Below are 15,433 nucleotides of genomic sequence, written 5' to 3' on the forward strand. Positions count from 1 at the left end.
GAAACCACTGAAAATGCCCTTTACATGAAATTGCCAGTCCTAACAAAAAAAAAAAAAAAAAAAAAAGAGCCATGGCAATTTTTTTTTTTTGAGAAGGGAAGGGGTCACGATCAAGTCTTTCCTTTCTATTCACAGTGTGTTAAGTGTGATATTAAGACTTTAGTGGTTTGAACTAACAGGAAATTGTGCTCACACTAACAGACATCAATCAAACTGAGAGTTTGAAATATTATTCTTCAAAGGGCACCAAGTTATATCACTTCCATTAAGTCGGAGTACTTGGGAGAGATAGATTTTTAAAAAGAACTGTAAAAATTAAAGCACCAAATATATCCTGACTTTTAGCCCCTAGTAGGAGTCAAGCTTCAGAATGGCTGGATCCATCATATCCCATAATGCAACTTGATAGCATCTTTCATTAGACCCTCCCGGCCTCCTGAATTCCCCTATCTGTTAAATTCCATAGCCTACTGTTAAAAAAGTTTCAAGCATAGACTGTGTAAAAACCAAGTGGACATAATCTTGGGGCCTGAAAAGTGAAGCTGATGTGGAAGTGCCTGCATACTTTGCAAAGGCCAGTAGAGGGCAACTCCTCTGTTTGCAAAAAGAAGACCAACTTCATAAAAGTTTATGAGAAAATGACCCTACTTCTCATTTGGTTTATTGCCTCCTAATGAGTTTATGGTCTCGATCCTTAGTTTTAAGTCTTCTTCAATACAGCGTGATGTTAGTTTTTTAAATAATGATTCCAAGTAAAATAGAAATATATAGAAAATAAAGCAGGGTATGCTTCAAGATGTGGCTACCTTGTGGACAAATCAATACCATGCTATGCAATGGGACAGTGTAAATTTAAATAGCTCTTAACTTGTTTTTTTGTTTTGTCTCTGTTTTCAGTTCATTTGCTTAATAATAACATTAATAACATACTTTCTTTTCCGTCCCCTAAAAATCTCTTCTTCCACGTTTGGTTGTGCTCTGATGGTATTGTTCAGACTAATGGTGACACAGCATGAGGCCACAGGTCATTTTCAATGGAATTTGCGACACCTGTCAGTGTGTGTCAGACATGACACGCTACAAATCAAAGTTCACCTGGCCTCAACTTTTTTCAGCGCTCAGCGACAATGTCGCCGCCCACATCTGGCTATTTTTCAGCTGTGTCACCAGTATTGTGAACATACGGTAAGGAGTGACTAATTGGTGCACACCAAACTAGCTAGCTAATGCTGGCATTAGCTGATAATTTAGCCATAAATTTGCCATGCTAACGGTACCTGGTCCCGTTGGGGTGGTAACCTGTCATCGCTATTGGGCAGCAACTTTTTCTATGTCTAAAATCGTTACTTTTCAGGAATGAAAAACAAAAAACATCTGTAGCAAAAAGCTATCTTCTCCAATGTGTACAGCAGTTGATTTCAGTTTTAATACTTTTAATCGGTTAAATAGTCCATAGACAGGAAGTGTGACCGATAGACAAAAATAAAAAATGAGAAATGCATATAGATAGTTTCCGCTGCGTGGCGCTGTGTTAATTACAGGCTGTCACCCCCTCGCTACTCCCCAAAATGCCAGACTCGAGGCTTCAAAACAGTTGTTCACAAACCTGTGGCTGACATTTTGCTGGCTTCATCCATTTCTTTTGTACAGTCTGTGGTCTCTAGGTCACAGTGGAAAGGTGACTGTGGAAAGCTTCACTCAGAGCCACAGATTCCATTATTATTCAACCATTTCACACTTTCAGACTTCATGATGAGTTAACTGGACCTCATGTGTAAAAATCAGTGAAGTGCCCATTTTAAAAATGTGTTTTCTGAGATCCTCTTGGAGCTGTACCACAAATTGTTTTAATTTTTTCCAGCTGCAAACAGCTCCTCCATTTCATTTGTGCACTGCATTGTGGGATAATGGTGTCCATCAGCAGCACACTCGAACACAAGTTAATTTAGTATGCATTCTGTTATCTTTGAGTATGCTTAATTTCAGCACTTTATCAGTGTGAATGCTCTGCATACTGAAAACCATTTGCACTTAGTGTGTAATATGGAATTGGGATGCAGCATATGTCTGAGTTTTACAGTTGGATTTCAGCACCACGGACAGAGCCGTCAGAGTATTTCTGTTCCTGCTGGAGCTCTGGTTCCTGCAGGAGAAATTCATGTTCCGCTCGCCTCCGCAGAGAGCACAGGTTAGCACCACAACAGCGCCCCTAGAGCGGGTGGGGATTAAGTAAAATGCTCAAGGACACTTAAGCAAGGTAAATGCTTGCTGTCACTGGGGCTTGAGCTTAAGCCCTGTGGTTGAAAGATGGTTGCTTTGCTCAGTATGCAGTGACGGCTTTATTAGATCATGTAGAAACAGGAAGAAAATGGGCTGTGGAGTCACATTATTTGTTGTAAGACAGATTTAAATCAACAGTATTACCAGAACATGCTTGATATGTGTTTCCAGGACACCCCAAGGACAGCACCCCGCTGACCAGTAATACCATTAATATTTTTTATCTTCTATATGCTCTCATGTAATTACCCTTCTCCCTGAAGGCAAAACCTCCCTCCTTGGCATTACCCTTCGCTTGCTGATTCTCTTCCGTTGATTCAGACGCATAGAGTCTCACACACACACATACAAATAAAGACCCCTTTTAACAGCTGGGACACTGCCAGCCTGTGTTTGTGTTGCTGCTGATAATGTGCCACCAGTATATTTGTCACCCCCTCCCCCCCTCGGCACCACCCGCCTCCCTACTCCGAGGGGAAATGGCTGTGCCAGCGTACACACACTAGCACCACAGGCACACATGTGGGACATCACATGCAATTGCACTGTTAATGCCCATGCAGGTAGATCAACAAGTGCGTTCTGTGGATGCTTAAAGGAGGAATCTGTCATATATTTATTGTGATAAACCATAAAATGACCATCAGAGATTAAGGAAACGCTAACGTGTTATTGTCTGCCTGTTTCGTGTTAATTAGAGTTCATTATTGCTGAATGAGTGAGTGTCTGTTCAGGAGTTGTAAGAAATCATAATCATAATCTTTTAGCAGGAGTAGATTTTTATAACAGTTAAATTCAGTAAATTCAGCAAGGCAAGCGGTCACCGAACTCAGAGCAGTGGGCTTTTGCTTTCATGTTAAGGGGTTTAGCTTTACACTGACAGACAATTTAAAGTGATAAAAATCTGGTCAAAAACATATTGTTAATGTAACAAAATGTAAGTGTACAGTGCTGCTAGGCAGAGGAGAAGACAAAGACAGCTTTTTACAGTTGTTTAACAGCATTGCTGTTGTGTTATCTGCTTTTCCCCATCTTCACCTACACCTTCAGGGCTCAAAAACAGTGATATTTTACTGCCTGGGGCAACCAAAATACCATGCTGGGCTGGTAAATCTAGCAACCGCTCAAGTGGTGAAATGCTTTTTTTTTTTATTATTATACTATTCTGATTTTTGATTAAAAGGGAAATCTGTATTATATTTACTGGAATTGATCATAAAATCATAAAAATCACAATATGTCATCAGAGTTTCAGGAAACATGCCAATTTGGAATATTTGCTTCTTTAACAACAAAGCTGCAGCTGCGGTCTTTGAAATTTCTATTTCAGCCTGTAGCTTGTGTTATTGTTTGCCTGTTTCACAATAATTACAGTTAAAAGAAATGCTGACAGTTCACTGAATTAGAAAGTGTATCTTTATGATTTGTAGGAAATCATTAATAATCTTTTAGGAGTATATTTTTGTAAATAAGGCAGTCACTGCGAGTGACTCCAGAGTGTGTATTTTCAGAGCAGTGGGCGTTTGTTTTTCGGGATGGACAGACCATCAAATTACAATGTTGGACTCATCTTGCGCTCCTGCGGTGTTCCTGCAGCCTGCCTGAGCTTCCTCAACTGTGGGCAGGAGGGAACCAGCTTGTTTTAACCACGGACTGTATTGAATTTCAATCGATTTAATACACAGTCTGTTGCTCCAACTCGCTATTTGAACCTCAGGACTCAGTTTTGGATGTGCAGTTGCTACATATTGCTCACGATGCACACATGCACACACACTCAAGAGCACCTGTTGAGAAACAAAAAAACAAATAGAAGAGTAAATATTGAGTACAGCTGGAATAAATTGCCAGATGGACGTGCTGTATCTCTCACTTGTGAATGCCAGCCTAATTTCCCATTCAAATTTTACATTCATGTCTAATTAGGAATAGCTCTTTCTGTCTACTCATTATCAGTGTTTGACCTTTTGCTTTGGCTGTTTGAGAAGCTGAGCAGCAGTCGATGGGTGGCCGGTGATAATAGCTCGTCATTTAGCTCGACGCACGCTGATTAAATAAGATAGGCCCACACTTATACCTACCAGCCTGTTGTTCCCACAGAGCTCAGTCAACATGGCGCCCCTAAACATAAAGATATACTCGGGACAACAATATAGCTTCCACGAGCAGAACGAGAACAAGAAGACATAACAAGATCAAACAGTCGCTGTGCTTACTGGGACTTTTTTTTTCCCCCTTTCAAATTTTTCCCAGTCTCCTTTATGCAAAGTCTCATTGGCATGAATTAATAATACCACTTCAAACAGATGCAAATTCATTGTACTCTGTCCTCTCCTGCTCTGACAAATGCTTAGGTATGTAGGCAGAATCCATTCGAATCTGTTGCTGTGATTAAGTCTCTCGAGATCGGGATGCCTATGCCAAAACTTATGGCCTTTTGCACCCCTAAGTTTTACAGAGCGAGTATTTACATAATGCATATTGATCCCAGAGACACTGCAAAACAAGCTATGTGCTCTGTGTTCGTGCATTAAAAAACAAGAGCAGTATTTAAGAGTATCTTAATTTAGCATATAAAAACAAGCTGCACACAAATATACGTGAACACAGAAAGAGAGAGACATGCACGACACGCACACAACTGTTGGCAGCAAAAGTAGGCTCGGTTTGTCTTTCATAAGCTGTATCTGTGTGTGGGCTGCTGTGGCATGCATAAAATATTATTTTCTCAACAACTCGAGGTTGTGGAGGAGTTAGTTCAGGAAGGGGTGGGAGAGAAGGCCAGGGGATATACAATATTTGGGCAGCTGACAGCTGCGTGCGCGTACGTGTGTGTGGGAGTCTTAGAAACGGGAGTGGGAGTCACTGGCGTTTGAAATGCAATGAGGTGCGTTTGAAAGGCGCTCCTGTCACAGGTAAGCAGGGGAGCAAGAGCAAGACGTGTACGGTGATAAAAGGAGAAGAGGAGAAGTGCCCATGCTTTAGGGTGGCATTCGGTATCTGAGGGCTTTTTGCACAGACTGAGGAAAGCACTCAACACTACACACACTTAAATACAAAAGCCCCTGAAACATACACATACACTTTGATCCTTATGGGAACAATCCTCAGATTTTAGGGGTCCAGAGTAAAAAGGCTTTTTTTTTTAGCCCTGGTTTGGGGACCAAAGAGTGTGCGTGCAAGTGTGTGTCGATGCTTTGTTTAAGCTCAGAACAAAGACTTGATTCCATTGTTCAAGGTGATCGAGTGATGCTCTTGATGTTCTCTTCACTTTCATGCATACTGTAAGGATAAAGATATGCCTTATAAATCAATAATTCCTGCATCACGTGCTCGCTGCCTGTCTTTGGTGCAGTGATGTCCTCTCCCTGTATCATTCTGTGTCCTCTGTAGTGCAATCTCCACCAGCTCTTCACTAGCTATTGAATGTCACAGCACCGCTGGTTAAAAATATTGCTTTCTTTCAAATCCGCCTGAGTTTATACATGTGGATTTAATGTTGAATTTATTAATGTCATGCCCTTTCAGGGATATAACTAATTATGAGAGAAAGGCTTGAAGGAGAATGTGTCATGGAGGTGAAGTTATATAGCTGTTTCATCTGTCAACACACTGAAACTGGTTCACATCGCGCGCACATCAGGGCTCTTACTGTTAGTGATTAATCAATAGATACCTCTCCATGCTCGCTTCTTTTCTTCCCTTTTCCTCTTTCAGATGGGAAATTGATGACAGGCTTTGAAAAGGACAGCCTTTGAAACTGCTGTCAAAATGTGTGTGTTTTCGGGACAGATTATACCACCTTTTTTAGAACTTCCAAAACACTTATCTGCCTCCAAAAGTGCTAAAGTACCACCAGAAAGTTAAAAAAAAAGTAATAATTGAAGATGAAAATACTGGATCCTCGCCTGCAGGTTGAAGGCTGTGGAGGTGTAATTTGGTTGTGAATGCTTCGAGGAAATGTAAAATGAAATCTGTGAGAATTTATGATTGTGGAGCGCATGCATCGGAAAGGTCATAGCTTTGTCATTTAAAGAAAGATTTCAATAAATGGTTGGGCTCTGTCTCCTGCGAGACACTTGCAGGCTGCACGGCTGACTGGGTGGAGCCGAAGCGCTGGTGGAGAACAGAGGGGAGAGAGTGATGGAGCACATCCCTAACACCCTTCCGGTGGAAGAATACCCTAGTTAACTCTTAACACCCCTGGAGATCAGGCATCCACCGCGAGGGCAGAATAATACTGTAAGTCTGGTGCAGCTGGTGAGCATTGTTGACAGCATTGATCCAAGATCCCTCATTACAGAATGAGAGAAACCCCTTCAGCAACGTCACCCTGGAGAGGGATGGAGCTAGGCAAGGGGGATTGAGAGGGAGAGGGGGGAAGAAATGAAGTAGAAAAAAAGAAGAGAAGTGGGAAAAAAGATACAAGGAGTACTTTAGAGGAAAATATGTGCGGAGGAAGTGAGGGACGGAGGAGGCAATAAAGAGAAAGACAGCAAGGAATTTAGCAAAAACAAGTGCGGCAAAAGAAATGAGAGGATAATTGTTAGTTTCTAGTTACAGCATGCAGCATTCACCTTGTGTTCTATGGTGGAGGGATTGATCACCAGCCAATCGATCACAGCAGTTTGCATGTTCGAGACTAAATAATGCTCATGGAAACTGCCTCCAGCTGTGAAGTGAAGTAGTGCAGGGATACTTAAAATCCGATATTACTGCTAAGGCCTCAAGTGGCATTAAGACGCGGATGCATAACGCATCTGTCTCTCGACTCACGATACTGTTTAAGGAGTAACATATCCCAGCCATTCAGATTTTAACAGATGTGTCACACAGGACAGGCGTGAGTTGCTCACAATCTGGGGGAGAAAAAAAAAAAGAAGGACAGCGGACAGCTTCCCATCAAAGTTATTCTCACCAGACTCCATTTTAGCATTCACAGCAGCAACAGTAGCTTTCTTTCCACTCTCACATCGCTTTTATGGAGTACCAGCTCTAAATCCACCTCTGTGCTCCCTGTTCCTCCCTGTACGCTCAGCTGTGCTTCCATGTTGTCCAAATAGGGCAGGAATAATTGGATCAGCAAGCATGGTCTCATGGTCTCCTATTTGTTTCCACTGACATTTTTTTCTTTGCCATGAGATACTATTTAATTGGGTTATATCATTTTAATGCAATTTACATTATAATGTAATGACATCAGTTATAATGTAGCTGACATTATGTCTGAAATGCACTCTAACCAGCACTATAGAGCATCTGTGGCTCTAATGATGCTTATTATCCCTTACAATGTCGACTGGCATACTCTGCAAACTTTCCTTACCATAAAAGCTCCATGTTGGGAGTCTTAGAGACTAGAATATCAAACCAAACTATAAAGCAGTGCTCTCATGTAGTGCTGGGCTTTATGGATAAAATTATACACCATATTTGTGACTAAATACCTAAATAATGATCAATATTGTAGTATCATAGCAGGGATGACTGTTGGTGCTTTCACAAAACATTAACACAATGAGACCTTTGATAAATAATAATCAGTATGGATATTTGGGACGACCAGACTGATCGGTCACCAATTGTTATTGGCTGATATTCGGTAAAATGTGCGACTGGAAGAGCAGGATGAATGCTTTCTAGTCACCAGTCACACCAACTGACCCTTCCTACTTCCTGTCCATTTCCTTTCTTGTTTCCTGTATTGGCTATCTGCTCATCTATGTTGGAAAGAAAAACATATTTTGAAAGGTTAAAAGATGTTGCTTGGGGACCTGTAAAAACTGCATATAGTCACAAGTTAACTAATGTTAACAAAGTGCCAGCTAACTAGCTAACGATCAATTAACTAAGTAGTTAGCCAGTGTTTTGCTAACATTGGCTAAATCACGATATGACTTTATACTGTTTGGACTTCACAAATTCCCCAGAAACATATATTAATCTCCTTAATTTTTTTTTTTTCTTTTCAACATAGACAAGCCTAGCATATAGCATAGTTAGCCATATGGGAAACAGGAATGGAGAAAAAGGATCCAAAAGGAGTGGGACTCAAAGAACGGTCAGTTGTGAGAAACTTCGTTTTGAACTGCTCCTGTTTGCCCCGTCAAAATTATGGCATCACGCTGTTTATACAAACCCAACAATAACTGTATAACTTTCAAATTAAAAGCCCTGGCATTTTAGTGGACAACAACTCTTAATTTCTTAACAAGGCTTTTATTGTGAAACATTTTCAGGAACATGCTGTGGAAAACTTGCTGACTTGCAACTCAGCACTCATTCATGGGTTCTTAATATGTCCCATTCGAGAGCAGCTGAGTCACTTTGTCAAATTGTTGCTAGTTAGCTGCTATAACTTCCAAGTAAATACGGGATATGTCATATACGTCAGAGAGACTCAGTCTAACATGAATAAAACTTTCATATTACCTCATCCATGAACATGATTTCTGGGTCATGTCAGACAAATTTTCATCAGCTTTGGTTGTTTAAAAGTGGAGAAAACAACTCCCGTGATTTTCATGCCACTTCACAACATCATCAAAATATCTTTTGTTGTTGGTTTAATGTTATAGATACCCCCTGCAGTAAAATGTACATTTTGTGCTTTTAACATCAAACTGACCTATAATACTGCTATACCAGCTGCTACAACAAAAAGAAAAAATGATTGGTATTGGCCGTGTATCAGCTGATGTGGCTCATTGATGATCTGCAGTCTGGACTGGGTGCAAAATATAATTAAAATATAATGATTAAGTGGGTAACAGCAAATAATAGAACAGCTAAAACAGTCTATTAAGGTCAGAATATTACATCACTTTACTGTAACGCAGCCTTGAATATCAGGAAAAGACAACACTTGTGCCATATGATATAACAATATTCACAATCTTATACAGTATCTAGTCTTATATCATAATATCAATATAATATCAATTTACTTACATAATATGTAACTTACAGATTCTATTTGCCATGTTTTCTTGTATAAAAAGTGAGGGCTATGTCGATCTTACAGCAAGGCCAACGCTCTTCCCCTCTCCACATCTATTATCTCTCCTCTATAGACCATAATGATCAAAAAAAATCACAGTAAAAACTGTGACATTTCAAATCTCTGCATTGAGCTGGTTGTCAAGGAGATGTCTCAGTGAGATGTGTCGAGCAGAAGAGGAGCTGCTCTTTTAAAAGAGCGTTTACCCAGCCGCTGGAGGTGTAATGTGCCTGCCATTAGGACTCTGTGGGCAAACATGGAGTCGCAGAAACACACAGCCCTCCGACGCGGGGCTGCGCTCTCCGGAGGTCTTCGGACTCCTGATCAAAATCCATTACAATCTCCTGCAGTTCATTGTTCCAAGAAGCACTCTGGCAGCCACATACCGGTATTGACAACCCACATCCACATGACAAACACGCTGGTAATCTGGACATCAGAGAAGCACGATTTTTTTATATCAACCTGAAGGCCTTCTCCCTCTCACTTCATTCCCTGGCCTGAACTGCTGGACTTCGAGCCTCCATTTACGAAAGAACTAGTGATGAAACTGATGGAAAGTGCCAAAACCTATTGTTGATAAAAGATGCATACTGCCGTGTTGTGTTGGGGATAAGGCGAGACAGGCAGAAAGGCAGATAGACTGAAGCAGCTGTCAAAATGGTTGTTTGTAGCCCCGCGCGTACTATGCTTTGGGGAAATAATAAACTGCATCATTAGAACCCCTGTCATTCACAAGTTGTTTGTACCAGCAACCGACTGGCTGTAAATACCCAAAACTAGCGCAACACACATATAGCACAGGTCTGAATCATTATAATTTAGTAAAGGAAAATAAATATTATGAGATGATCTGCAGGTGTTGTCACAAACCAGGCCCACTGTAGCAATAAATTAGCGCCAGATTCCATCTTCTATACTGTAAATACAATATTTTCTTTGCTTTTCATCATCTCAGCCTCAATTTACTTTTGTAATACCTCTTTACTTTTATAATATGGAAGATTTCTGTGATGAAATTTCACCTGAGAAACTATCAGGCCTGTTGCTCTTGGGTATTAATGCTATAAAGGCATAAAATAACATTCAGAAGTTGTTTGTACCAGCTGCTGACTGGCTGTAAATACCTAAAAACAATGTAGTACACATATAGAGCACGTGTCAGAACCATTAGCATGGAAAAATATTAGATGATCTGCATTTGTTGTCACAATTCAGGCCCACCGCAGCAATAAATAATAGTGTCCAATCCCATCTTCTATATTGTAAATGCCATTTTTTGTTTGATTTTCATCACCTCAGCCTCTGTTTGGGGGAGAGTGGGGACAAAAGTATGTTGGGTGTTGCTGTGCGAACCTTTTGTCTTGTAACATTGAAGTCCACATGAAGTACGTTCTGTCATTGAGTCCATGGGGGAAAATCAGCCCAATCTGTCAGTTTTGCGACACTTACAGTAAAAAAAACAACAACAGATATTTCATTTCAAAAGTAAAAAAAAAAAATGCAAAATGGAGGCATTTTCTGTTTCAGTTGTTGAAGATTTGTTTGACCTATCCTTAGGATATCAGTGACGGCTTAATTTATCATGTTAGGCTACTTTTTGTGCCCGCCAGCGTAAAGTAGACAGAGACAAGGTAGGGACAAATGTAACATGGTGTTACTTTGTGTTGCTATTATTAAAGGCAAAATGTGCAACCTTTTCATAAAAAATAATGTATAGACTCACAGTAAACATAATCTCTTTCAGTCATCACCTTTAAAGATATATTTCTTTGTTCATTATGTTTACAGGACATGTCCAGGGTTACAGTGAGGAAGACCAACAGAGGTCCCACCAGTCCAGATGTGCATGCTAGAGCGTGTCAGGCTGTTTGGGACGGTCTGTAAGGGGTGATTACGCAATGAGGTGAGTCTGACGTGTCATTCAGCTGCAACTTTTAACATGATAAACTGATTTCAGAGCACTGTAGTCAGACAGGTACAAAAGTAACAATGTGCAATGTCAAACAGCAGTCTGATTGGTATACATAGAGGATATGTCTAGGACTGGCCCGTCCTAATGACATTCCTAGTTGTCTAGTAGTCGCTAGTTAAAACCATTAGTCATCCATTTGTGGCACATTTATGATACTGATTTCATTATATAGATATGTAGTTGTGGGGCAGGAAGCAAGCCGCCTGTTAAATGCTGACACCAAAAACAGTAATGAATCTGAATAAGTCAGAACAACCAGCACAGAAAATGAACATTATGTTAATTTATTTCAACGGAGCGTAACCTTGTTGTTCAAAACATGAGCGTTAATAGCTTCCAGTTTGGCAAAAACAAATACTTGTGGACTTATTAGCACTTCGGATGATGTATACCTACAAATTAACTTGCTAGCGTATATACTCACTCCCCCAGCGCTTCGGGCCTGCTGTCTCTTTCTGAACCCGCTGTGCCTTTATCATCCCCGGAGTCAGAGTCCTGGTCCTGGTCATCAAACTGGCCTCTGTCGGTCTCAGAGGTTGTGTCTCAGTCTAATAGGAGCGCTAACTGAACTAACAAGCTAATGGCAGATACAGCACAGTTAGCAGCAGCGCGTGGGTGACTTCAGTGTTAGAAAAGAAAAGGTCTGTGATGCAACAATCCGCCAGAACCTCATGAGGAGGCACGGTTCCGGAAGTTTGAGGTGTTTTTTTTTTCTGCAGTTGTTATGTTCAGACTAATGTTGACAAGGCATCAGGCTATAAGTCATTCTCAAGGGAAGCTGGCGACGTGAAGCCAGAGACTGACGTCTGCCATTTATCGACGCGTGTCGGGAGTGACATGCTACAAACCAAATTTGAGCTGGTCTCAACTTTCTTCGGTGCTCAGTGACAATGTAGCCAGCCACCTTTGGCCGTTGTGTAGTGAGGGGTCAAAACGTGGTTGACTGAGACTCTTCTCGCCGACTAACCTTTTAGTCGACTATTAGGCGGCAGCTCTAGATATGTAAAAAAAAATTTCACCATGACATATGGTTACTCTAAATAAATGCATGTCTAAGTTAATTTTAATTCCTGCACTCCCCTGCCATTTTTTTGCTTTCTATCATCTCAGCCTCTGTTTACTTCTGTAATACTACTTACTTTTATAATATGAAAGATTTAGTGATAAAATTTTCTTGAGAAGCTCTCAGGCCTGTTGCTTGTGGGTATGAATGGTTTTTGACACGCTGCCATCGCAGAAAATACCAAACTTTCACCACTGAAGCATTCTCAATGAGTCAGCATTCCGGCACAGGACAACCGTGCAGCCATATGGCATCACCTGAATGAGTCTAACTAGTGATCCAGACGACCTCCTGACGAGAGAGAGCCTGTGCGTGTTTGTGTCTGTGGCCGGTCTGCTCCGTGCCACACCCCCTTCTCCTCGGTGCGGTGGTATGATCCAGGGATGCTGCTGTTATAGCGGCAACCGGAGCCTCCACCAGCAACAGCATCAGCCAGCCTGTCAGGCAGCCTCGTCGGGTTCAACTGCGGCTAAACGCAGCGCGCCGCGCCGGGCTCCCTGTCACACGCACACAGCACAGCACAGCACAGCGAAGCGGAGCTGGCTGCCGTACAGGAGATCCCCGCCTGCCTCTACGCGCAAATCGGTTCGTCGTCCTCTATCGGCATTTGAGAGCGAGCCGAGCATCATCAGCATCAGCACCGCCGCCTCGAAACCACCACCAGCAGCACCAGCAGGCACACAGACGTGTCTCCTCCACGTTTTTTCCCCCCTTCTTTTTTAAAGCAAGTCTCGTTTCTGTCTACCGGGAGGATTGCACAGTCACTTGAGCGTTTTGCAGGCTTCTTATAGCATGGAATCGGACTAAAGGAATGGCTTTACGTCGGGAAGGTAAGCGACACGTTCAGTTCTGGCCTTTTAGTGGGCTCTCTGGGTGAGATCGGCTACTATGCTGCTGGGCTAAACGAGGCTTTGGGTGTTGAGACAACGTGAGTTCACAGGAAATGGTGATTATCAGCTGTTCAGATGTGCTGTGCGGTGCTATAGCCCGTGTGTGTGTGCATGTGTGTGTGTCTGTGTGAAAGGAGAGTGTGTGTGTGTGTGTGTGTGTGTGTGTGTGTGTGTGTGTGTGTGTGTGTGTGTGTGTATGCGGTTTTATGAAAATCAGTGCGTCTCCTTTGAAGTGCCTGGATGCAGACTTCAGTTTGAGTCTGAATAATGACACCCGGGCAGGTAGAGAGCTGCGGACCGCCTGCTTCATGTGTGTCGTGTTTTTTTTTTTTTTTCGCTCTGGTTCAGCAGCCTTGAGTTGTTTTGCTCCACTTCTGGCTCGTCCACTCCATCTCCATCAGCACTGAGGTATCCTAATGATGCCAGCAGGGCCACCGGAGATCCAGGGGGTATAGATCTCTCTGACGCGCGCCTTCTGTCTTCCAGCATCAGCCGGGCCCGGGCCAGACATCCACCTCCACCACCGCGGGTCCAACAGGCACGTCAGGACACATCTCCACGCTGTGTGACCTGCTTTATCCCGCACATAAACGCCTATTTTTAAACACCTCACACATGAACTTCTTCTACCCCTTTTTCCCGCACGATTCTGCTGCAGCTGCTGAAGCCAGTCCTTGACTAAATTATTGAACTGCGTGATATTCGTTTTTCACATCGGTTGTGTGAGGGGTAAATAATTAACATCAGCCAAATGCATTTTGATAAATCATAATTATTGTGAAGGCAGGGGAAAATTGCAGCAGGATGGATATGCTCGGATAGATTTAAATTAGACCTCCTCACTCCTCTCCTTCACAGCAGATTATAAATAATTGCTCGGAGTAAACCACTGAAGGCATATTTCCAATAAATAAAATATTAAATGAGCAAAAAACAAATAAATAAATAAACTTAAGATAAATAATATTTCTCAGTAATTGTCTAAACGGAGAAACTCTCAAAAATATCCCACACTTTTCCCTCCATGGTTTGTTAATCTTGGTTTTTACTGTACTATGGATTGTAAAAGAGTACATCTGCAACGATTAATCGATTATTAAATTAATCGCCAACTATTGTGATAATCAGGTCATTGGTTTGAGTAATATTTTTCAGAAAAAGAAGTCAGAATTCTCTGATTCCAGCTTCTTAAATGTAAAACGTTCTGGTTTCTTCACTCCTTTATGACCAATTTGAATTTTTTGGGGTTGTGGACAAAACTAGACATTTGTGGACGTCACCTTGAGCTTTGGGAGACATTTTTCTCCATTTTGTCACATTTTATAGACCAAACAACTAATCGATTAATCAAGACTATAATCGACAGATTAATCGATAATGAAAATAATTATTATTTGCAGCCCTAACATCAATATCGTGAGACTAGATATAGTCAATTTAGGATATTATCATATCTGATATGGTGTGTGTTGACTCTACTGGTTTTAAAGGCTGTGTTACAGTAAAGTGATGAAATTTTTATTCAAGAATCAATAGATTAATCAGCAATGAAAATAGTCATTAGTCGCAGCCCAAGAAAGGAGCTATATATACATTATTTGAAAATGCAAATGCATTGTAATCAGAAACTACAATTTGTCAATATGTCTAATACTCATGGATCTAATGCACTGCTGCACTCCAGCAGCCACTGTACACATCTTTCAGAGAGCCGTATTGATGTTTGGATTGTTTCACCCATCAGACATCTACCTGCCTTCCATTATATTATGATAAGATCCAAAAAAAAAAAAAAAAGCAGCTTTAATAACAAACCTATAGACTTGTATGTTGCGTGAGTGTTGCATTCACTGCCTTACCTGTTCCCAGTGACGCGGGCACGGGGCTTAATTCTTCCACGGCTCGCACGTTATTGATAGTGATGATAAAAATGAGGCGGTCTCTCTTTGCTCTTTGTGATTAATAGACAGCATCTGTGTATGGATGGTGGGTAGATAATAAACACACACACACACACACACACACACACACACACACACACACACACACACACACACACACACTCTCCTTCTGTGTCTTCTAGACACTCAAACGTTCACACTTCCAGTCACGTGCACGCTGAAGATGAAAGATGATGTATGGGAGCTGGGGAGGTTGATGATCCTACATTCATTTTTCCCACTGTACTCTACTGTACTGTGGTGTTGATGAGCTTGTGTATGTGT

General features: G+C 41.5%; 1 protein-coding gene across 1 annotated transcript in view; it reads left to right on the forward strand.

The window, feature by feature from the left end:
- The first annotated feature begins 12,703 nt into the window (after positions 1–12,703).
- Positions 12,704–15,433, forward strand: part of tenm1 (teneurin transmembrane protein 1) — a 259,840-nt gene continuing 257,110 nt past the window's right edge. The window contains exon 1 of the mRNA XM_084718704.1: positions 12,704–13,148. The gene's annotated coding sequence lies outside the window, so the exon portion shown is untranslated. The remainder of the gene's footprint in view (positions 13,149–15,433) is intronic.

The sequence above is a fragment of the Lutjanus erythropterus genome, chromosome 5 (assembly GCF_056507025.1).
Source record: "Lutjanus erythropterus isolate fLutEry1 chromosome 5, fLutEry1.hap2, whole genome shotgun sequence".
Taxonomy (NCBI): Eukaryota; Metazoa; Chordata; class Actinopteri; order Lutjaniformes; family Lutjanidae; genus Lutjanus; species Lutjanus erythropterus.